This window comes from Durio zibethinus, chromosome 12 (assembly GCF_047325235.1).
Source record: "Durio zibethinus cultivar Kanyao isolate XHJ-2024 chromosome 12, ASM4732523v1, whole genome shotgun sequence".
Taxonomy (NCBI): domain Eukaryota; kingdom Viridiplantae; phylum Streptophyta; class Magnoliopsida; order Malvales; family Malvaceae; genus Durio; species Durio zibethinus.
In genome coordinates, this window is record NC_143173.1 from 12,497,095 (window position 1) to 12,521,464 (window position 24,370).

The 24,370-nt window shown below is 30.2% G+C and overlaps 1 pseudogene; it reads right to left on the reverse strand.

Annotated features, from left to right (window-relative positions):
• Positions 1-1,403: 1,403 nt before the first annotated feature.
• LOC111296163 (anthranilate synthase alpha subunit 1, chloroplastic-like) lies at positions 1,404-24,370 on the reverse strand (annotated as a pseudogene).

The window sequence follows — 24,370 nt, forward strand, 5'->3', positions numbered from 1 at the left end:
GAAAAAAAAAAAAAAAGTAAGCCTAAATAAGTAAATGTTTTATTTCATTATTTTTTATATATGAAAATATGATCAATCATATGATTAATTTGTGTTTTTGCTATGTAATGATGGATCATTTTTATGAATGAAATGAGAAAATGATTTATGTTTAAAAAATGATTTTATGATAGCTATATTTTTACATTCTTGGGAAATGAGATCATTGACACCAGAACTAATTTTATGACCTTGGCTAATAGGTAATAGTAGATAGCATTAAGCCCTAGCTAGCATATTATAATAGTTAATAATGATTATAAGAATGAATTTATCGATACAATCAATATCACGAGTTATAGCAGTGACCATAGTTAATGATAAACTAATGGTTTATGATGAATTGTGATGATTTTAAAGATTGATTCATGATTTGGTTTGATTACGATAGTGAATAACAACATATTTTGAAATGATTATGAATTAATATATTTTATATTAAGTTATAAATTTACGAAAGGTTTGATAGAATGATGATTTTTAAAATGTTTTTGACATTATGATTTGATTAATGTTTTTGGAATGATCTATATAGTATGTATGAAAACGATGCTTAATCCGATAAGGTGTATGAACCTATACTTGTTGAGCTGTAGTTTGCCCATTCCTCATTTTATTTTCTTTTACAGATGATTAAATGATAGATATGATTAGTCTTGTGAGGAGCTAAAAGAATCTGAGAATCGGAAAACTACTTAGCAAATATGATTTTATTAAGAATTGTTCTTTTTTAGTTGTAGTACTCGACATTAATGATTTAGAGACTTGTTATTTAGTTGTTTTACATATGTTAAAACTTCTGAAAAACCTTATTTTATTTGAGAATTTTTCAATGGTTATGGAATAAGCTTCATATTGCTTTAATTTATTTCAAAATAATATGATCGTATTATATCTCTATCTCAGAGCATTTCTCCTTTCAGGATCAAAATAAAACCACAAGTATCATAGAAAGTTTGCATTGGATTTACCAATTATCTATCAAAGGAAACTATTGAGATAAAAGGATATCAGATGATAGAACATGAGGATTTATAATCACACAACTTGTTACTAAAATGTTAAACTTTTTAGTTCCAGTTATCAATATTCAAATCCTAATGGCCTCAATTATATTATAAAAAAAAAAAGAAAAAGAAAAGGGATCATGATTGAGGAGAGAACATGATTATAACTCTGTTAAACACAAATGACTTAACAGTTAATACTAATTAGTAATTAATAATCTAGAAGATACACATACATAAAACTTAATATTTTACATTCTGTGGTTCTTGTATTTAAGACAAATTACCGAATAATAAAAAGAAAACTTGAGCTGATCAAGGTTTGTGAATAGCTCCTGTGGTTAATAAAAGTTTACATCATTTATCAACAAATACAGACTCTGATAGGTTGACGGAATGAGCATGGCCAGTAGCTTTGTTTTGGCACTCAATGTGCTCTATGTTAGGATCACTGTCTGCAACTATACCAGGGCTAGCTTAAAGATAAGCTACCCATTCTTGGCGTCCACCAGCATTTTTGTACAAGTACATTGTGTGTCACGTCTCGATATCAAGATGCAACACGGTCATATTACCTTGAAGTAAACCCTAAAGTAATACGAAGTCTTCTTTCTTAATTATTGTAAAATTTTTCAATAAACTATATATTCTGCCAATTAAAATCCCTATCTTTAATCTAACTAATGATACATCTCTATATATATCCAAATACAAATGATATAAAAATACAAAACCATTTCATAAGATCTCACAGGCCAATATTGTCTTCGACGACTAAGTAATCTTTCCCATTTAATCTTCTAACTTTTCACAAAACTAAGCAAATTTATTACTTACTCATCTGTAAAAAAAAAAAACGTAAAAGGGGAATAAACAAATCACAACTCAGCAAGTATAGGCTCACATGCCTTATCGAATCAAACATCATTTTCATACATATCATATAGTGTATTCAAAATAGTCATCAAATCATAATGTCAAAACATTTCAAGATCATCATTTTGTCAAACATTTCATAAATTCATAAATCAGTATCAAAACATGTCAATTCATCCATTATAAATCACAAATCATGGTCAAATATATATTTCATACAAGTCATGGATCAATGTTTTAAAATCATCATAAATGTCATAACATATAGATCCAAAAATCTATAGCTAGATTTAACAAATAAATGGAGTCACCACCAATCTTTTTTATCTAGATGTGATTGGCCACATAAGGAATCTATCCTTTTAAGAAGCTCATAAGCTTGACTAAAGGTCTCCAAAAGAATAGGTTCGAGTCTACTAACCAAAACAGGGTTCAAGAGTCAGTTACATGTAGGAAAGGTTATAGCACTCCCACATACCCATCCGAAGGATGGTACCATATTATTTTGAATTTATCATATGGTCTTAAGTCTAATGGTTTCAAATTTTAAGTTAAATATTGGAAACAATTTTTAAGATTCTCCATCAATCTGGTAAAACTCTTAAAAAATACTTTCTCACCTCAAAAGTATTCAAAAATGTCATTTGATTTCTTGAAGAGACTACGTCATCGAAAAAAAATTCATTTATTATTTATTATTATTATTATCATTTTTTGTTGAAAATAAATCTACTTATTCCACCATTTGGGTCAAATTAAAAATATTTTCTCTTTTGAATTTCTAAAATTTCCACCATTTAGGCCTATTTAAAATTTTTTTTATTTTCTTGGAAAGAAAATAATATGACAATTATTTTTATTGAAATTTCATCTAAATTATTTCACTATTTGGGCCAAATTTAGAGAAAATTTCTCACCTAGAGATTTATTAAAAATTTACCATTTGAAATTTCTAAAAATATCATCATTGGATAATTATCACATATTTTCAACCAAAATTTTTGGTTTGGAAAAAGAATACAATTACTTTTATTGAAATTTTTATCTAAATTATTTCGTCATTTGGGACAAATTTAGAAAAAAATTTTCACCTAGAGATTTCTTAAAAATTTATCATTTAAAATTTCTAAGAATCTCATAATGAGGCAATTTGTATTTAATTCCCATAATTTTTATATTTTTTATATTTTTTGAAAATAAATATTAATTATTGTTATTGAAACTTTATCTAAATTATTTCACCATTTGAGCCAAATTTAGACAAAATTTCTCACTTAAGAATTTTATAGAAATTTACCATTTGAAATTTCTATAAATTTCATAATTGGATAATTAATATTTATTCCCAAAATTTTATTTTTATTATTTTTATTTATTTTTTTATCCAAAAATACTCCCAAAATAAAACCAACACATGAAAAAATAATTTTTTAAAAAAGTAAAATTAAAAAAACCAAAAAAAAGGAAACAGCTCGGCTTACGGTTGAGAGTAGCTTGGCTTCAAGAAGAAAAATGGCTCAAAAAACACGGGTCGGGAGTGCGCGACTCGGCTCGGCTTGGCTCTACGGGAGGGCTGACATGCGAGTCAGACGCGAGTTGCGATCGGGTTGTGTTGACCTAAGCAAAAATGCTTGAATCTTGGGGATTTACTAACATCCAAAACGACGTCTTTTATGCTGGTATATAAGGTTGAAACTTGATTTTTTTAGCATATGCATCTTCCTCCTCTCTTTTCTCTTTCTTTTCTTCTTTTTCTCTCTAAAAGAACCCAATTTCGGTTGAATGTTCTACCGAAATCTGAAAAAATACGTCGAAAACTGGAAAATGTCACTGAAAAATTCAAAGTTGGCCGAAAATTTTGTCAAAAAATTGATCAAATTCTAAAATTTTCCAGAAATTTTCCAAAAAAAAAACCCAAAAACTCAAAAAAATTCCTAAAAATTCTACAATTGCTACTAACACCTCAGAGCCCTTTTTTGCTTCTATTTTCTTATTTCCTCTATGTTTTCGTGTGTGTCTTCCCATTTTCTGTTCTGTTCTAAACCTATATTTATAGGCATTGGCCAGAGGAATTATTGATCAATTCTGATTCCTTTTTTGATTGAGATTTAGAAATAGTATTTTAGTCCAATTCCAAACCTACCAACCTTCTTAAATTCACCACATAATTTTTTTTACCCTTTTTTTTGTTTTTTAATTATTATATCTTAAAAATAAATAAATAAATAAATAAACTAGAATTCAAATTAATAAAAATAAAGAAACTGGGCTAGTCTACCCTTTTTGGACCAGATTTGAGCTAAGCCCAATGGACTTAGGCCCAGCCCTTGTTGAGCCCAATGGGCCTAGGCCCGAATAAATTAGGGTGTCTACAGCTACCCCTCTTTGCACATTTTCTATGAAATAGGAATTGTGCAAAGACGTAAACACCCATTCAAGATTTAACTCAACACTTTTCTTGCTTTTTTCTTCTTCTTTTTTGAGTAAACAAAGCTCTTCTGAATAGAGGATACAAAACTTTGAAAAAATAAATGGCTCATCTGAATAGAGGATACAAAACTTTGAAAAAATAAATGGCTCATCTGAATAGAGGCAATAGAATTTTTGGAAAAATAAATGGCTCTTCTGAATAAAAGCAACATAACTTTTGGAAAAATAAATTGCTTTTTTGAATAAAAGTAACACGATTTTGGAAAAATAAATGGCTCCTCTGAATAGAGGCAACAGAACTTTTGAAAAAATAAATTGCTCCTCTAAATAGAGGTAACAGAACTTTGAAAAAAGTAAATAACTCCTCTGAATAGAGGCAACAGAACTTTGAAAAATAAATAGCTCTTCTAAATAGAGGCAACACAACTTTGGAAAAATAAATGGCTCATTAACACTCATGACCAAACGAGTCATAGATCATGTCTGATTGAAAGCTCAAAGATTCACAATTTGAGTTCAAAAGTCAAAGGTTCAAATTCGCAACAACCTTTCAGCTTCACAAGAATTCACTAAAATTTTATTTTCGAAATTTCAATTTCATAAGAATTCAATTTTGCAAAATCTTAAGATTCGCATTTGTAAATTATAAGACTCGTATCCATATTCAAAGAGCTTCATTTGAATTTTATAGATTCACATCCAAAAGTTTAAAACTTTTCATTCAAGTTTAGAAGCTCACATGTAATAAAACTTAGAGTTTCATTTCTAAGTTCAAAGGTTCTCACTCAAAATTTTAGAGATTCGCATCCAAAAGTTGAGTTTAAAGTTTTTCGTTTGAATTTTGAATATTCACATCCAAAAGTTTAAAACGTTTCATTCTAGTTCGAAGATTTACATTCAATGAACTTTAGGATTTTACACCTCAAAGATTCTCATTTTGAAACTCAAATATTCTCCTTTGAAATTTAAAGACTTTTATTCAAAATTCAAAGATTTTCATCAAAAAGTTCACAATTTCTTTTTAGGTGACCCAAAATTTTGCATGAATGAATGTCATGATCAAAGATGCAAATGCTTTCTTAATGATGCAAATGCAACAACCTAGATTCTCATAATGCCATGCATGTCCAAACAAAGTTTTAATTCATCAAATTATGTGCATGTACTATTTAAACAATGATGCTTACATGATGCATGTAATGCAGACATCAATAATGTCATGAAATCCTAAATAACTATGGTAATATAGCTCTCAAGACTCCATCATTTTGAGCTTCTTAGAACTAGCTATCCTAGAATAAGTTTTGTCTTCTATCACTTAATCATCGCTCATAAGCTTCTTAATACAGATTTCATCCTCAATCACTTGATCATCATTGATGGGCTTCTCAGTACTAGCCATTTTAGAACAAATTTCATCCTCTGTCACTTGTAATCGTCCATGGGCTTTTAGTACTAGCCATTTCCAAACAAGTTTCATCCTGTCACTTGGTCATCATTTATGGGCTTCTCAGTACTAGCCATTTCGAAACAAATTTCATCCTTTGTCACTTGGTCATCGTCCATGAGCTTTTCAATACCAGCTTCATCCATTGCCTCATATCATTTTCATCACTCAATCATAACTCACAAGTTATGTCAACCAATACATCTACATATTCATCACTTGGTTATAACACTTTTCAAGATTTACCCCCTCTTCATTTTGTTGACCAATCCATCATCATATTCCCCATTTGGTCACATCATATGTCCTTTCAAATCATCTTTTTTAGGTTTCTACCACTTCTTCATTTTGTTACCCCCTATCATCTTGGATTTCTTTCCAAAGGAATGCAAAACTCTTTTATGCACATTGTCATTCATTTATCATCATTTCAAATTATGATAAATATAATGCACTCATGCATTTTCTCAATTTATTTTGAGGATGCAACAGTAAGAGAGCATAAGGTGAATTGGGAGAAAAATAATTAATGAGGAACAAATGGAGAGAGAAACAAGTTGGATGTATGTCATTGGGATGAATGAGATATTCAAACAACAAATATTCAAGCAATTCTAAACATTAATCTAGGATTTTTTTTCAAAAACTCATTCTACTGACTTTGAGCTTTTTGATCTTTGCCCTAGCTTTGAGGGATTTTTAGATGTCTTAATCTCTCATCTGTGTGAACTGTTTATCCAACTCTCAACTCATAGATTTTTTTTACCCAAATTGCCCTTTCGAGTTTTCAATTTAAGTCTTTTTTTTCTCTCATTTCTATTTGTTTCTTTTTTTTCATTTTTTTCTCTTTCTTTCATTCTTTCACCCATCTTCCACATCAATTTTTAAAGCAACAAAGCATGATTATGTCGTTCTATCACGAGCATACCTTAGTCCAATATATGATCATTCAATTCGAGTACTCACATTTGATCCAAATGAAATTTTAAAAGTTGTAATGCAAGTCAATGTAAAAGGGGTCATGAAAGAAATGAATAAAATAGGCTCAAAATATGTGTTTAAAGGGTTTAAAACCAAATAATCACTTCTCATCATTTGAAACAACTTGGCATTTTACCCCTTTTCCGCTTTATTTCACTACGTTTTCCTTTTTCATCTCATTCCTCACAAAAGGTTCCCATTACTTTGTCCCAAATCATGTATGGCATTCATTTCTTTTCTCTCTTTCCTTTATTTTGCTTTGCTTTCTCTTTTTGAGACCTTTTACAATCTTTTGCCTCTTTTTCTTTTAACAAAATACCCTCCAATGTAGAAGGTGATCCTTGATCAGGGTTCTTTAGAAAAAAAAATTATAATAGGCTCAAAGGGGTAACAATGAATGATTTTTTGAATAGTAAAAAAAAGATGGCCCTTTTTCATTTCAAATGTGAATACTTTCCTTGAACTTTATCTATTGAACCAAAATAAGCTCATGGATCTTTATGAATGACTGCACATCTTCAAGACATACTAATTTCACATCAGCTTATTTTTTTCAAATAATCTCATCAAATCAATGTGAATGAGTTATCAAAATTAAATCTCAAAATTATTGTTATCCTTGTCTAAACATTCATCATTTAGAATTTAAGAATGGGAATGAAATTTTTAAAAGGTAACAAAAAATGGAACAATGATTGAATGAAAGAAAACAAAATGTAATGAAATGCATTAACTTGCCTTTTTATTAAAATGATAACAAATGAAATCCTATTGCCTAAAAGAAATCCCAACATTACTCTAAAAGAAATCCTAAAATGACAAGAAACCTCTAACCGACCTTATCCTCATTCTTCAAAATTATGCCCCTGTGTAATCAGGTGGAGAATTTTTATTCATATCTTACCCTCTGATTCATTGTAGCTCTTTAGGCCTTTTTGGATCAATGTGTTCTTGATTCTCACTCAGAGCATTAACATTGTGATTAGGCAATAGATTGCCACTAACATTAGGTGTTATTGCTCTTCCTTGATCGAAACTTATCATTTCATCCTTAATTAACCATTGCACCTTATGTTTCAAATCAGTGCAATTTTCAATGGAATGGCCAACAATTTCATAGTGATAGTCATAGGTAGCTTAGGTAGCTCCACACGGTTGGGGGCAATCAAGTGGTTGTTATAGAGCTCTCAATATAACTCCGTATAAGTCATGAGGATTAGATCAAATATAAATTTTTCTCGAGTAATTTGTTGCTCTCATAAAACACTTGTTGGGTTAGTATAATGAGCTTGGGGCCTTATGGGAGGTTGACTATTAAGGTTGTATATGAGAGTTTGAAGGCTGAAAATAGGCTGGTATGTGGATAGGTAAGATGGTTGTAGAGCTGACTAGTATGGGTAAGATGAGGTATTGTTCACAGCAGGATAGTATAGGGAGTAACCTTATGGATAGGGTTGGTATCCCCTTAACTATCTATCAAAGCCCACAGTTTGAGCTTCAGTCTCTTTTTTTTCTGATATCTTCTTAGTTTCTCCTCATTTTCACTTGTCATTTTTAATGGCATTCTCAATGATTTCACCTAAGATCATCATGTTGACGAAGTTCTTTGTGGCATTCCCTATCATCTTTTCATAATAAAAAAATTTTAAAGTGCTGACAAACAATACAGTGGTCTCCTTTTCAGTAAAAAAAGGTTGCACCTGAGTTGTCATGTCCCTCCACCTCTAGGCATATTCTTTGAATGATTCAGTCGCCTTCTTTTTCATATTTTGCAAGAAAAAGTGATCAAGAGCTAAGTCTATGATATGCCGATATTAACTGATGAAGTCATGTGCCATATCACTCCAAGAATGAATACGATTTCTATCCAACTAGACATACCACCTAGCAGCAGAACCAATGAGGTTATCTTGAAAGACATGCATCAAGAGCTTTTTATTATTGGCATGGGCAACAATTTTTTGACAGTATATAGTAATGTGAATCTTCGGACACTTTGTACCATCATATTTCTTGAACTCTGGTACCTTAAACTTCAGAGGGATAACCACCTCTGGGACTAAACAGAGTCCAGCAACATCGACAGAACCATAAAAACCAATCCCCTTTACAGCCCGTAACCTTTATTCTAGCATGTTAATCTTCAAGTCTTCTTAGGATTCAACCACTTTTGGCTTTTTTTTCTCTTTTCCTTTCAGCTTATCCAGATTAGAAACTTGAATCAATTCTACTGCCTTTTCAGTAAAGACAGGATTCACATAGCTATGGTAATGTCCTGGATTAGAGGCTGATGGCATTATAGGATATGTGAATTGTTGTAATGGAACCTCTTGTGTAGACTGGGCTTGAGGTAAACCAAAACCAGGTGGATATAAGGGGTCAATCACTTTTTATAATGGATGGTCCTGTTGACAGGTATTCTCTTCTACATTTTCCCCCTTATTTAACTTGTTAAGAGCATCCAGAATTTTACTCAACTCATTTTCAAGCTTCTCTTGAGCCTTCTTTATCCTATCATGAAGGTTGTAATTTTCTTATTCCATTTGTCTAGCTTTAGCCCTTGTGTTGTATCGATGAGTTGTGTTCTTGCTTTGATGGAGCTATCCTTGAACCTCGAGTACCACAACTATGATAAAAAATATTATGCTATGCTTTATGCCTGGTATGTTGATGCATGACAAGTACCTTTCCAGGGATGAAATAAAGATGATGCAGATGTATAATGTTACATATAACAATAAAAATTATGCATGAAATGATAATGCGAATGCACAAAGTCAAACAAAAATGGTTAATTTCATTAAAGAAATAAAAGTTATACAGATGCAAGATGTTACTTATGACAATGATGTATGCAAATACACAAAGTCAAACAAACAAAATGGTTAGATTGCAAACTGTTCCTTCTTGTGTCTTAATTGTGGGTTAGGTCTATCAATGGGTAGGAAGGGCTCTATCCTAAGGTTGGCCTCTTAAGTATGCACTATATGTGGGTTATGTGATTTTGACCACTAAAGGTTCTCAAATTATCATAGACTAGTAAGACAGTCCAATCTTCACCCATCATAGGCTATTATCGAAAAAAATTCAATTTGAGTGGGAGTATTTCATTAGCCATTGCAGAGATTATCATCTCACGAGAGCGTAGATATTTTACTTCCTTCTAAGAAGGACAGAGCTTGGGTATAGAGCTCATATAATGTAAATGCATGTGATAGTGTGTGTGAAAGAACACATAGGTTTCATGCCCTAAAAATAAAATACAAGACAAAAAGGGAAAACATTAGTAAATAAATAATTACAATTTAAAACCATTAGACCAGAGGATAAGATAAATTCAAAAATTATGGCTCGACTCTCTAGCTATCCCCAGTAGAGTCGCCAAACTATCATAACATATAGATCTAAAAATCTATAGCTAGATTTAACAAATAAATAGAGTCACCACCAATCTTTTTTATCTAGGTATGATTGGCCACCTAAGAAATTTATCCCCTTAAAGAGCTCCTAAGCTTGACTAAGGTCCCTAAAAGAATAGGTTTGAGTCTACTAACCAGAACAAGATTTGAGAATCGATTACATGTAGGGAAGATTATAGCACCCCTACATGCCCATCCGAAGGATGGTACCATATTATTTTGAATTTGTGGTCTTGAGTCTAAAGGTTTCAAATTTTAAGTTAAATATTGATAATAATTTTTAAGATTCTCCATCAATCTTGTAAAACTCTTAAAAAATATTTCATCACCTCAAGAGTATTTAAGAATTCAATTTGATTTCTTGAAGATGCTCTGTCATCGAAAAAAGATTTATTTATTATTTATTATTATTATTATCATTTTTTGTTGAAAATAAATCTAATTATTTCACTATTTGGGCCAAATTAGAAATATTTTCTCTTTTGAATTTCTAAAATTTTCACCATTTGGACCTATTTAGAAATTCCTTTTTTTTTTTCCTTGGAAAGAAAATAATATGACAATTATTTTTATTGAAATTTCATCTAAATTATTCCACAATTTGAGTCAAATTTAGAGAAATTTCTCACTTAGAGATTTATTAGAAATTTACTATTTAAAATTTCTAAGAATCTCATCTTTGGATAATTATCACATATTTTCAACCAAAAATTTTTGGTTTGGAAAAAGAATACAATTACTTTTATTGAAATTTTAATCTAAATTATTCCATCATTTGGGACAAATTTAGAAAAAATTTCTCACTTAGAGATTTCTTAAGAATTTACCATTTAAAATTTTTAAGAATCTCATCATGAGGTAATTTGTATTTAATTCTCAAAATTTTTATATTTTTTTCATTTTATATTTTTTTGTTTGAAAATAAATATTAATTATTATTTTTGAAACTTTATCTAAATTATTTCACCATTTGGGTCAAATTTAGACAAAAATTTTCACCTATGAATTTTATAAAAATTTACCATTTAAAATTTCTATAAATTCAATCATTAGATAATTAATATTTATTTCCAAAATTTTATTTTTATTATTTTTATTTTTTTCATGCAAAAATACTCCTAAAATAAACCAACACATAAAAAAATAATTTAAAAAAAAGTAAAATTAAAAATACCAAAAAAAAAAGGAAACGGATCAACTTGTGGCCAAGAATAGCTCAACCTCAGGAAGAAAATTGGCTCAAATAATATGACTCGGGAGTACGCGGCTCAGCTCCAGAGGAGGGCTGGCACGCGGGTCAGATACGGGTTGTGATCGGGTCGGATCAATCCAAGTAGAAACATGTGGATCCTGGGATTTACTAACACCTAAAATGATGTCGTTTTACGTTGGTATATAAGGCTGAAACTCATTTTTTTAGCAGATGCCTCTTCCTTCTTCTCTCTCTTCCATTTTTTTTCTCCTTTTTCTTTCTAAAAGAACCCAGATTTTAGTTGAATGTTCTACAAAAATTTGAAAAAATATGTCAAAAACTGAAAAATTCTTCAAAAAATTCAAAGTTGGCCAAAAATTTCACCGAAAAATTAATTGAATTTTGGAATTTTTCAAAAATTTTCAAGAAAAAAAAACCCAAAAATTTGAAAAAAATTCCTAAAAATTCTAAAATTGCTACTAACACCTCAGAGCCCTTTTTTTGCTTTTGTTTTCTTATTTCCTCTCTGTTTTCATATATGTCCCCCCTTTTTTTGTTCTATTCCAAACCTATATTTATAAGCATTGATTAAAGGAATTACTGATCAATTTTGATTCTCTTTTTGATTGGGATTCAGAAACAGTATTTTAGTCCAATTCCAAACCTGCCAACCTTCTTAAATTCACGGTAAAATTTTTTATTTTTTTACCCTCATTTTTTTTGTTTTCAACTTATTATATCCTAAAAATAAATAAATAAATAAATAAATAAAATAGAATTCAGAATAATAAAAATAAAGAAACTAGGCCAGTCTGCCCTCTTTAGACCAGATCTAAGCTAAGCCCAATTAGCTTAGACCCAGCCCTTGTTGAGCCCAATAGGCCTGGGCTCGGATAAATTATGGTGTCTATAATAAATCATCATCATCATAAATCATCATTATCATTCGTTTATTATTAACTATGATCACTGCTATAACCCGTGACATCGATCATATCGATAGTTTCATCTTCGGGATTATTGCTAACTATTATAACCCGCTAGCCAAGGCCTTATGCTAACTACTATTACTTGTTAATAGGGTCGTATAATCATATCTTTGCTAACTACTATTACCCATTAGCCAGGGTCGTAAAACTAGTTCTGGTGTCGATGTTCCCACTTTCCAAGAATGTAAAAATGTAGCTATCATAAAATCATTCTTTAACATAAATTATTTTCTCATTTCATTCATAAGCATGATTCATCATTTATATAGAAAAATACAAAATAATCATATGCTTGATCCTATTTTCATACATCAAAAATAATGAAATAAAACACTCATTTATTTAGAAACATAAATATTTACATAGATTCAAAAACAAGCAAAATGTGTGAGATTTTTCTTACCTCTTTTCAATTCCATCACTTCGTTTTTCTCTCAAAATAATTAATGGCATATTCAAGATAATTTCAACATAATAGAAATTAATCAACCCATTTGAGACCACTTATACCAAAACAATTAAGTTAAACAAGAATTAACTCAAGTAACTAATTCTAGCAGCCTATGCTACTTTCACTAAAATGATCATATCTCAAGATATCCAACTCAAAATTAAAATCTTTTTAATGTGTTGGAAAATAAACTTGATAAGCTTTCTAATCATATATAGCACATCTTGTGATTCTTTGTGGATAAATTATAAAAATTTTTGTAATCCACGTCAGATGCTACTGCTAGATAGCCTATATACCTTTTAATAAAAATTACATATTTATTTATAGGAAACTCTAAATTCAATTTAGCTTGTTCTGTTAGAAAGTAGACTCAATATTTTTTTCAAACACATATGTTAACATGTAATTTCTTGTATAAAAATTAAGAGGAATTTCGTAATTCCTCCCTTTTACTGTTACTAGGCAACCTGCACATCTTTAGGTAAAAATTAGATAACTTGTCATAGAAAACTCGAATTCAACTCCAATTTGTTTCGTTAGAAAGTAGGTTCAACATGCTTAACAACAATATGTAATAATTATAGCAATAATTTATCCATTAATAGAGAATCTTATTTTAATTATTATTGCAGATCATAGCATCTCATCCAAAAACAAAATTTTTCTTTCAATCTTTAAAAACTCAAATCTCCACTTTCAGCCTTTAAACTCCATTCAATAATCATTAATAAATCTTAAGAACATGAAATAAACAAAACCCAATAATTTACCCAAATAGATCATAAAGATTAATGAAAGATTTCATAATTTTATTGGTTTTTCTATCAAAACTTTAACTCTATATAATAACAATCAACATGATTTTTTTTAAATAAAAAAAAGGCATATACTCATCTTTAAGGGATTAACTTGATTGTAGTCTCTGATTTTGAATCGCCAACTTGATTTTTTATATTCTCTAACCTTAAGAAAAATGAAGGAGAAAAACTTTTATTTCCTTTTTGTTTCTCCATAGCTAGGTTTTCTTTCATTTAATACCTCAACCCTTTTTTTTACTAATTAATCTCTTAGTAATGGGCTTTGGTATTAGTCTAGCCCAATTATTATTTGGGTTGGAGTATCACGTCTTCCCTTCCTTATAAAAAGTTTCATCCTCGAAACTTGATTTACATCCATATCTTATTCCTTCATTTCTGAAATAACTTCTCTTGTCGTATGATTGTTTCATTAAACTTTTATAAAGGTAACAATTTCATCTCAAAACTTTTTCTTTCCAATCAACCATTTGAATAAGATATTTTTAATATGTTAAAAAATATATCATCTTGAATTTATAAATACTTATATCCAACCACAGAGCTTCTATCAAGATATTCTCTTGACATAGATTTATCATGTGCATCAGACATCTGAGGTGATAGTATTCTTTATATTGAACTTCTTTCACTTTATCAAGAACTTCAAATGCCCTTACATATTGCAAACTTAACATTTCTTACTTTATAATCCTTGTGACGAGTAAGATGATTAACCACTTGAAGTTATAAATCATATCTTCAAATTTTGGTATAATTCTTTTGCTTACTTTAAACCCTTGCTTAATCAACCAAAGTTTATCAGTCATTTGTTTCATAAATTCAAGAAATAAAAGTTTTTCTTCTTTGCCCTTATACCAATAAGTCTAAGACTTAGATCTACTTTAATACAAAACCTCAAAATAATGAATCATTGAATGTTTGTTTTATAACTATCGTTATAAAATATTTCTCTTTAAGTCATGACATAAGCATTTCTTAAAAGAATGTCAATCAACAGTAAAGCCTCAAAAAATAAAGGGAACACAAAATATTCTTATCCAAAATATTGATAAAAAAAATCCATTAATCTTTATTTATTAAAAATTCATCACTTTTTGGACTAATAATAGCATAAAAATTTAGAACTTAAAACAAATCTAGTTTCCACTGTGCACTTTGATATTTTCTTCCAATAAAATTCTAACAAATTAACTTTCATAACATTGTTTCATGATAAGAAAAACATATGTCCACAAATTTTTATGTAATTCGCTCTACGCTGAGTATTCATAACCATATACAACCTCAACGTTGAATAATAGTATCAACAAATCCTATAGTCACCAAAAAAAAAATCACATAGTATTTTAATATCACATAGTATTTTAATTTTCCTTTCTTCTCCATCGACAATATAAAATTTTCTATCAATTAATCGTTATAAAATATATGAAATCGATACAATAGATCATATCCATAAATTTACACCATATAAATTCAAACATAAATCTTTGGTTACCCAAGTTGTCTCCAATTTCGAATATTGTTCTTTCTAATTTAATAGATCAATTATCATATAACAATTGATTCTTCATAATCCCCACAAACATCATAATGTCTCAAATGTTCTTTTTACCAAATATATTGTTGTCATTTCTCAGTCAAAGTCAAAACCTATGCATCATAATCCATAAGTAAAATTCTCTTATAAAATTTAAACAATAAAAACTTCAATTACTTGAATTTGTGCCGAAAGTATAGTTATAAACAATAACCAAATGCATCACATTATTCTCTAAAATCGAATATATGCTCAGCATCACCAAGTACACAAAATCATCAATTATAAGATTTCAACCAATATTTTGCCCTTGTAAGATTTCAAACAATCATTCTTAGCTAAAACATATATATTTTTGTAAATCAGTTACTCCTTCAAAACGAACTTCCTTACTAAATCATCTAGATAACCACAACTTTAATTTTTGTCTACAAATTTAATTCCTTGCTAAGTACACAGCTTTGTATAATAATAGGCAATGTTCTCCATAAATATAAAATTCGAAGGAATCTAATAGTATACTTCAATTAGAAACTATAACCACAAATTAATCACTTTAGCCATTAAAAAAAAATCAATACACCCCAAATAGGAATTTAATATTCAAACATCAAATTAACTATACAAATGTTCAACTCGTATAATCAAACCTTAAATACTTTCGTAATAAAAAAAAATGTAAAACAAATTAAGTGAATATTCTTCTTTACGTATATTAAACTATTTATCATAATTATCGCATTTTAGACTAAATCCATCAAGACAAATTCTCAAACATTATAACACATAAATAATTACTTCAAAATTTTAAAACATCATTTCATTCAAGCTCCAATATTCTATACTTTTAATTCCAACAATGTAAACAAACATTCCCATATTTATTCATGATTAAGGATTCACTTAACACTCATCAAATAACTTCAAAATCTCGTTAAGTTGAAGGTCTTTTCTCAAACCTATAAGATTTTCAATGATCAAATCATTCTCTTAAATAATCTTTTAACTCATAAAATATGTTTCATTATAAATCGCATCAAAAATCTCTTTAACTTATAAAATCACACTATATCAAAGTAATTACACTTTCTTTTTACTGCAAGATCCAAAAGCAACATGTAGATATCAACTAAAATAATTACACCAAGAATTCCTTGAATCATTGATTCCTTAAAATTCATCCAAACTTTAACTACTCCAAAATTCATCGAATCATTTACTTATACTTACCACTATGGTCTATGGATCAAAGTTATATCCTTGAAAAATCATCACATTATCCAAAAGTCATCATCTATATTCTCAAAAAATCTTCACTTAGTATTTAGATCATAATCATACTCATATAATAACTTTTTCAATATAAAAATCATATACCACGTTCTTAGAAAATCATCGTTAATCTAATTATCATAATTTAATTTTTTAAAAATCTTCAAAGATCATAATTGTAGTTCTTTGAAAGCCTTCAAAATCATAATATAAGCTCTTTAACATCTTACATAGTTTAAAGATCATAACCTGAACTCTTAGAAAATCTCCAATAAACATAGCTTTAGCTTTTAAAGAAAGTATCATCACAATCTACAAATCATAATCTAACTCTTAAGCTCTGATACCACTTTATATCATGCCTTAAGACCAAGATGCAATACAACCATATTACCTTGAAGTAAACCCCAAAGTAATACGAAGCTTTCTTTCTTAATTATTCTAAAATTTTTTAATAAATTGATATATTCTACCAAGTAAAATCCCTATCTTTAATCTAACTAATGATAAATCTCTATATATATCTAAATACAAACCATATAAAAATACAAAACCATTTCATAAAATCTCATAGGCCAATATTTTCTTCTCCGACTAAGTAATCTTTCCTATTTGATCTTCTAGCTTTTCACAAAACTAAGCAAACTTATCACTTACTCATCTGTAAAGAAAAAAAGTAAAAAGGGAATGAACAAGCTACAGCTTAACAAGTATAGGCTCACATACCTTATCGGATCAAATATCGTTTTCATACATGTCATATAAAGTATTCAAAATAGTCATCAAATTATAATGTCAAAACATTTCAAAATCATCGTTTTGTCAAATATTTCATAAATTCATAAATTAATGTTAAAACATGTCAATTTATCAATTATAAATCACAAATCACTGTCAAATACATATTTCATACAAGTCATGGATCAATGTTTAAAATCATCATAAATCATCATTATCATTCATTTATCGTTACCTATGATCATTGTTATAACCCGTGATATTGACCATGTCGATAATTTCATCCTTATGATCATTGCTAACTATTATAACTCGCTAGCCAAAGCCTTACACTAACTACTATTACCCGTTAGTAGAGTCGTATGATCATATCTTTGCTAACTACTATTACCCATTAGCCAAGGTCGTAGAACTAGTTCTGGTGTCGATGATTCCACTTTCCAATAATGTAAAAATGTAGCTATCATAAAATCATTTCTTAAACATAAATCATTTTCTTATTTCATTCATAAGCATGATCCATCATTTATATAGAAAAACACAAAATAATTATATGCTTGATCATATTTTCATACATCGAAAATAATGATCTAAAACATTCATTCATTTAAAAACATACATATATACATAGATTTAAAAATAAGTAAAGTATGTGAGATTCTACTTACCTCTTTTCAATTCCATCACTTTGTTTTTCTCCCAAAATAATTAATGGCCTATTCAAGATAGTTTCAATATAACAGAAATTAATCAACCCATTTGAGCCCACTTATACCAAAACAACTAAGTTAAACAAAAATTAACTTAAGTAACTAATTCTAGTAGCCTGTGCTACTTTCACTAAAATGACCATATCTCAAGATATCTAACTCAAAATTCAAATCTTTTTAATGTGTTAAAAACTAGACTCGATAAGCTTTCTAACCATATATGGCCCATCTCATGATTCCTTATGGATTAATTATAACAATTTTTGCAATCTACGTCAGATGCTGCTGCTAGATAGCCTGTATACCTTCTAATAAAAATTATGTATTTATTCATAGGAAACTCCAAATTCAATTCCGCTTATTCTGTTAGAAAGTAGACTCAATATGCTTTCCAAACACATATGGCTTAATCTGTAATTCCTTGTATAAATATTAAGAGGAATTTCGTAATTCCTCCCTCCTACTGCTACTAGGTAGCCTGCACATCCTTAGGTAAAAATTAGATAACTCTTCATAGAAAACTCGAATTCGACTCCCGTTTGTTTCGTTAGAAAGTAGATTCAACATGCTTTCCAATGATATATAATAATCATAGCAATAATTTATCCATTAATATATAATCCTATTTTAATTTATTATTATAGATCATAACATTTTATTCAAAAACAGAATTTCTCCTTCAGTCTTTGAAAACTCAAATCCCCACTTTCAGCCTTTAAACTCCATTCAATAATCATTAATAAATCTTAAGAATATGAAATAAAATAAAGCCCAATAATTTACCCAAATAGATCATGAAGATTAATGAAAGATTTCATAATTTTCTTGATTTTTCTGTCAAAACTTTAACTTCATATAATAGCAATCAACATGATTTTTTTTTAAATAAAAAAGAGGGCATATACTCACTTTTAGGGGATTAACTTGATTGTAGTCTTTGATTTTGAATCGCCAACTTGATTTTCTTATTCTGTAACTTTAAGAAAAATAAGGGATAAGAACTCCTATTTCTTTTCTGTTTCTTTATATCTAGGTTTTTTTTCATTTAATACCTCAATTTTTTTTTTTACTAATTAATCTCTTAATAAACTGATGGGCTTTGGTATTAGTCTAGCCCAATTATTATTTGGGTTGAGATATCACATTGTGTCATAGCGAGTTCCTGTGGTGAATACCATGGTCCTGAGAACCAAGGCAATATCCATGTCGCCAGTGAAGGAAATGCCCCCGAGTCCTCCACTATAAGGGCCTCGTCTTGACACCTCTAACTCATCAAGTAGCTCCATGGCCTTCACCTATATCGATATCCCAATCATGATCAAAATGGGAAAGAAAAACTTTCTAGATTAAGGAGACTTATCAATGATACAACGCATGGCAATGAGCAATGCTGCTGTGACTTGTAACAAGTGCAGGGGACTGTGCGACTTGTGCCTACGAATGGAGGCTGGATCATAAAGCCAGAATTAAGGCAAAATTCAAAGCATTGAATCATCATTTTAGAAAGCAGGATTTGCATAAAACATGTAAAGAACAAGTACTGAACATTTGGTGCTCCGCTAACTGTTCCAACCGGAGTGCAGCTCGGAGGGCATCCCCACTAGTGAGATGATCATGCAACTCGCCAGTAACAAGCATAATTTAAGTTTCAAAAAGAAAAAGATCTTTTATTTGTATGTCACATTGCTAAAAATGAACGTTTAAAACAAATTCCTTGGATTTTGGGACGACAAGAAACCTAGATGAAGCAAGCAACTATTCAAATCATTCTAACATATTTGAATGCACAAGTTCATCCTTTGAATCAGAACATATTAGTTAGACAGCCTTAGAAAGGACATGATAAATCTTTAATCACCAGTCCTATTAGATATGCAATATAAATTATGAAATAATGTTATAGATTCCAAGAAATTGCGGTCTAAAAAGTGTCTTTTATCAAAACAGCATGATGACATTCGATGTAACATACACCATATTATATGACTATTTTATTCAAAAAATTATGATAACTTAGCAAAAAATGCTACTATTAATAACACCTAACCAGAATATGTATTTGCCCATTCATTAATAAAGTGTTTGTACATCAGCCAATATTTTAAATCACAAAAGTGCTGCAATGGGAAATTTTGACTAAAATTGCTAAGAAAAAGAGTTTCATATCAGCCCATTTGACAAAAACACTGTCTCATGCCTAAATCCTAATAGAATAAAACAACTAAATCTAAAGCATCGCACTTGATTAACATCACACAATGTGTGATACAGTAAACAAGTTTCGCTTCTTTTCCATTTTAAGCCTACCATAAATGATCTACAGAGTTTAATATTTATTCATCTGGTTTTGCATAGAGACACGTGAGGCCTTAAGGATTTCTCAATCAAGGTCTTCTCAGATCGACAATCTAAATAAATGAACAATAGCAAGTATCAAAATAAGAGGATTCTTTTCTTTTCTTTTCTTTTCTTTTAGATTGAGGAAGAAAATAACAAGTTGGAACCATTAAATATTTGCTTTACGTAAACCTAACCCTAAGGAAGAACTATACAGGTTTCATTTCATGTAAAAAAGTCAACAAATGTTTAGATGGTAAAAGGATAGATTCTTACCGTGGAGCTTATGTGCATCACATGTGAATATCGTTCAATATTCAGCTTCTCCACCTTTACAAAGCCATCTTCGGAGACCTACACCAATAATATGCATTAACGAACAATTGGTTACAACCTCTGTCTCGAAAAGGAAAGATATGGCCTTTCTGAGCTAAAAAAAAAAAAAAGAAACATGAAGTTTAAAGTGGAAGTGCATAATTCATTTCTTTGGAAGGAAAATCTGTCATGCACAGAAAAAATTGGAATGAAATACCACACTGAAAAGCTAGATCACAGAAAAAAAAAAAAACTCCATGGCGGGATATACATAATTGAAATTGCTTAGGAAATACCTTTCCGACATCATTGCGTTCCAAATCAACAAGCATGATGTGTAATGCACATTCCTTTTCATTACTTAGCAATTGCTTTTCTGCTAGCTCATCTTCAGCTGGTGTCTTTCCTCTCCCTGCCGCTCCCGCCAATGGCCTATTAGCAATCTTATTCTGTCCATGTCAATCACAAAATTTGAGATCTTAAAATATCTAAGTATAGTCTTCAAATTTCAAATCAGAAAAAAAAAAAAAGGCAAAAAAATCAGTAACAAAAAGAAGTGTAAAAGTTTACCTTCTTTACCCTGGTAAGAATTTCTGGACTTGACGCAACTAGAATACCTCCTCTAACCTGAAAGGACATATGAAATCATAAAACTCACAAAATGCAACTGCTGAAATAATTCACAGATTCACAACTAAACAGATAATTAAAGAAGAACAAACTAACTTGCAAGTAAGCCATATATGGACTTGGATTCACAACTCTCAAAGGTCTATATATTTCAAAGGGGTCAGCAAATGTTCGCCGTTCAAAACGTTGACTTAATACAATCTGGAAAATATCCCCTGCCAGGATATGCTCTTTTGCCTGTAGTACTGCCTTCTTAAACTCTTCACTTGCCATATTAGAGTTGTTTAAAGAAGGGCCGAAATGATAGGTTTGTAAATCTACAGAGCCTGGAGATAGCTTTGGGCTAAGAATAAAATCAGAACAAAATGATGCATCAGAGAAATTAAAAGGCATCTGAACTTAATCAAAACCAATGCTACAGTATAACAGTTGCTCACAGGTCAACATCCTGTACTCTAGCAACCAACTTTTCTAGGTGTTCAACGCCTTCATTGTAAGCTTTTTCATCAGAGGAGTGTCGATCTAGCCTCACCCAGTGAATTACATATGCTTTCTGTTTTAAAAGGAACAGTTAATATTACTCAATCACGCTATCTATATCTCTAACAGAACTGATTGATAACTGAAACTGAAATCCTGAACTCAGTACCCCTTGCAAGACAAGGAGTATTGTCGATCGAGTGAAGGAATACCTTTCCCACATGATCAAATATAATCACGTTGTTGTAGAGTCCTACATATATGTCTGGGAGGTTTCTGTCATCATGTGGAGCCTTTGAGAATTTGAACTTTTTCTTCTCCACATTGCGAACCATATCATAGGAGAAATAACCAATCCATCCACCTACACATCACAAGGATTATTAGAAAGAGTGAGTTTAAAGATGTTATAGAGAAACCATATCAACCAATAATGAAGTGACATCAGAATTGTCCTACGTTATTTCGAAAACTAAGTACTTACAACAGGAGAATCTTAAGACACTAGACAAGTCTCCATTCAATACAAGAAAGTAGCTTAATTTCAAGATACTTGATTACTACTGCATGTATAAATCTACATATTGCAAAAAAAGGGTACCTTCATTGAAGTTCAAATTTTATCATTTCTAGCCATATCCAGAACTTAAATAGTGCATTTACACCCCATTTGTTCAACTATTCTAACCTTCCTTTGCATGAATATGCACTGCACACATCACATATAATGTTCAAATTTTTTAAGATTTCTTTGATCAATAAATGAAAAAGAATCTGTTTTTATGTTTGGATTCCACCACATAATGCAACAAGTGTTTTATACTAACCCATCATGCACTTTTGAACCACTCAAACCCCTAAACTTTCTTAATTCACCCATCATTTATTAAGGGTGGCAAAATCATCTGGCAAACACATGGTGCTCTATACGCAACATATAACATACTATAGCCATAAAACCAGCCAGCAAATCATTATAACCATGGATCTCTATTGTGCTATGCAACAATCTGTAGTCGTAAAAACATAGCTACCTAACCGATCGTATTATATTTGTCCAAATAATCAAAATAATTACAAGAATTTGAGATAGCTACACGTGTTGAAAATCTTTCAATTTCCTTAAAGTGTTTTACGACATATGATCATCTTTTGTCATTACTATGAATATTAACTTTTTAGTCTTTTCATTTCCATGGAAATATGGAAACCGATTTTGAACGAATCAGCATTCCAAATACTGTTGGTAACATGAATTATTGCATTATTTTGCATTCTACCCAAAATAAGAAACTCACCCCCTTGTTTCTTCAAATGTATAAAATAATACACACAAAAGTTCTATATAAAAGCCTCATTCTGCAAGTGTAATTAAACAATAAATAAGCCCTTAAATTACCAAGAAGGCGACAACAGCTAGCTAGTTATTAATCGACATTCCTTAATTTGAGAATAGCAAATCAAAGCAACCAATTAAGAAACATCATTGGCAATCAAAATAAGGCATAAGCTTTAATCCACTTATAAGATTAGGATCGATCCATACTAATAAGGATTAATGATGAGAAATGCAAACCATCATGATATTGTCATCACTATAAAACATATCAAATAGAGATTTATGGCAATTAGACATGCAAAAGACCAAACCACAAAATGCATCAGGAGGATCATCAATAAGTTGGGGTTTCCAAGTCTTAGAGATTCTCATAGGAATCCACATTGGATCTTCCATGACCTCCTAAGTCAGACACCCTTCCTCATGATCCATAACCATAACCTTATTTTCTTTCCCCACAATTTCCATTGTCGGTTGAGCCCCAACCACACTATAACAACACTAATACAATCAAAATCATAAACTTAATATACCCCTGCATATAAAAAAAAAAAAAATTAAGGATATAGTTAAAGCTCTTACAACACCTGAAACCTGAGAACCAGGCTCCACTGACTCAAAAAGAAAACTGGGAGCCTCTCTATCATCTTCTTTAACCAAACACCGGTATGCAAGCACCGGAGTTAGGTTATCAGAGAAAATGCAAGGGTATAGCGGCACTAAAATTTCCTTTATTGATTGCCTCCACAAACTTGGTTTCATCATTAACTGAAAAAACAAACCAACAAAAAAAGAAGTCACTTTTCACGTTGAATTGAGCCTAAAACATAATAAAACAACAATTTTGAGAATTTAAATCCCTCTTTCCTGCATTTTCTCAGTAATTAAACGGATGGGAAACCAAATTTATTCAAAATTTCAGAACAATTCAAACTGAAGTCCCCCAAAAATTTACTATTTATCTGCATTAAATGATTAAAAAACGAAATATGAATCAAATTTATATTAGTTTCTCATTAAGTTATTTTTAATAAAGCAGTTCACTTTCATCATTTTACTTCAATCATCTCTTTCATTTTAAAAAAAAGCCACCCAACATTTTCTTCATGTTTCCCGCATTTTCTCAACGACCAAACAGTACAAAAAAATTTAATTTTTATTTTTTACCAAGTGGAGAGCTTGAAAGAGAGCTCCTGCATTTGAGTGCAGTACGGAACAAGTTGGAGCGGGAGAAATGCGGGTGACCGGAACTTGAGCAAACCGGTGACTTGAAGGAACCAGTCGGGGAGAGAATGCAAGGCTACTTTGCATTGTCATTGCTAATGTCGAGGTAACCGGAAGCTTGAGTCGCCGGTAA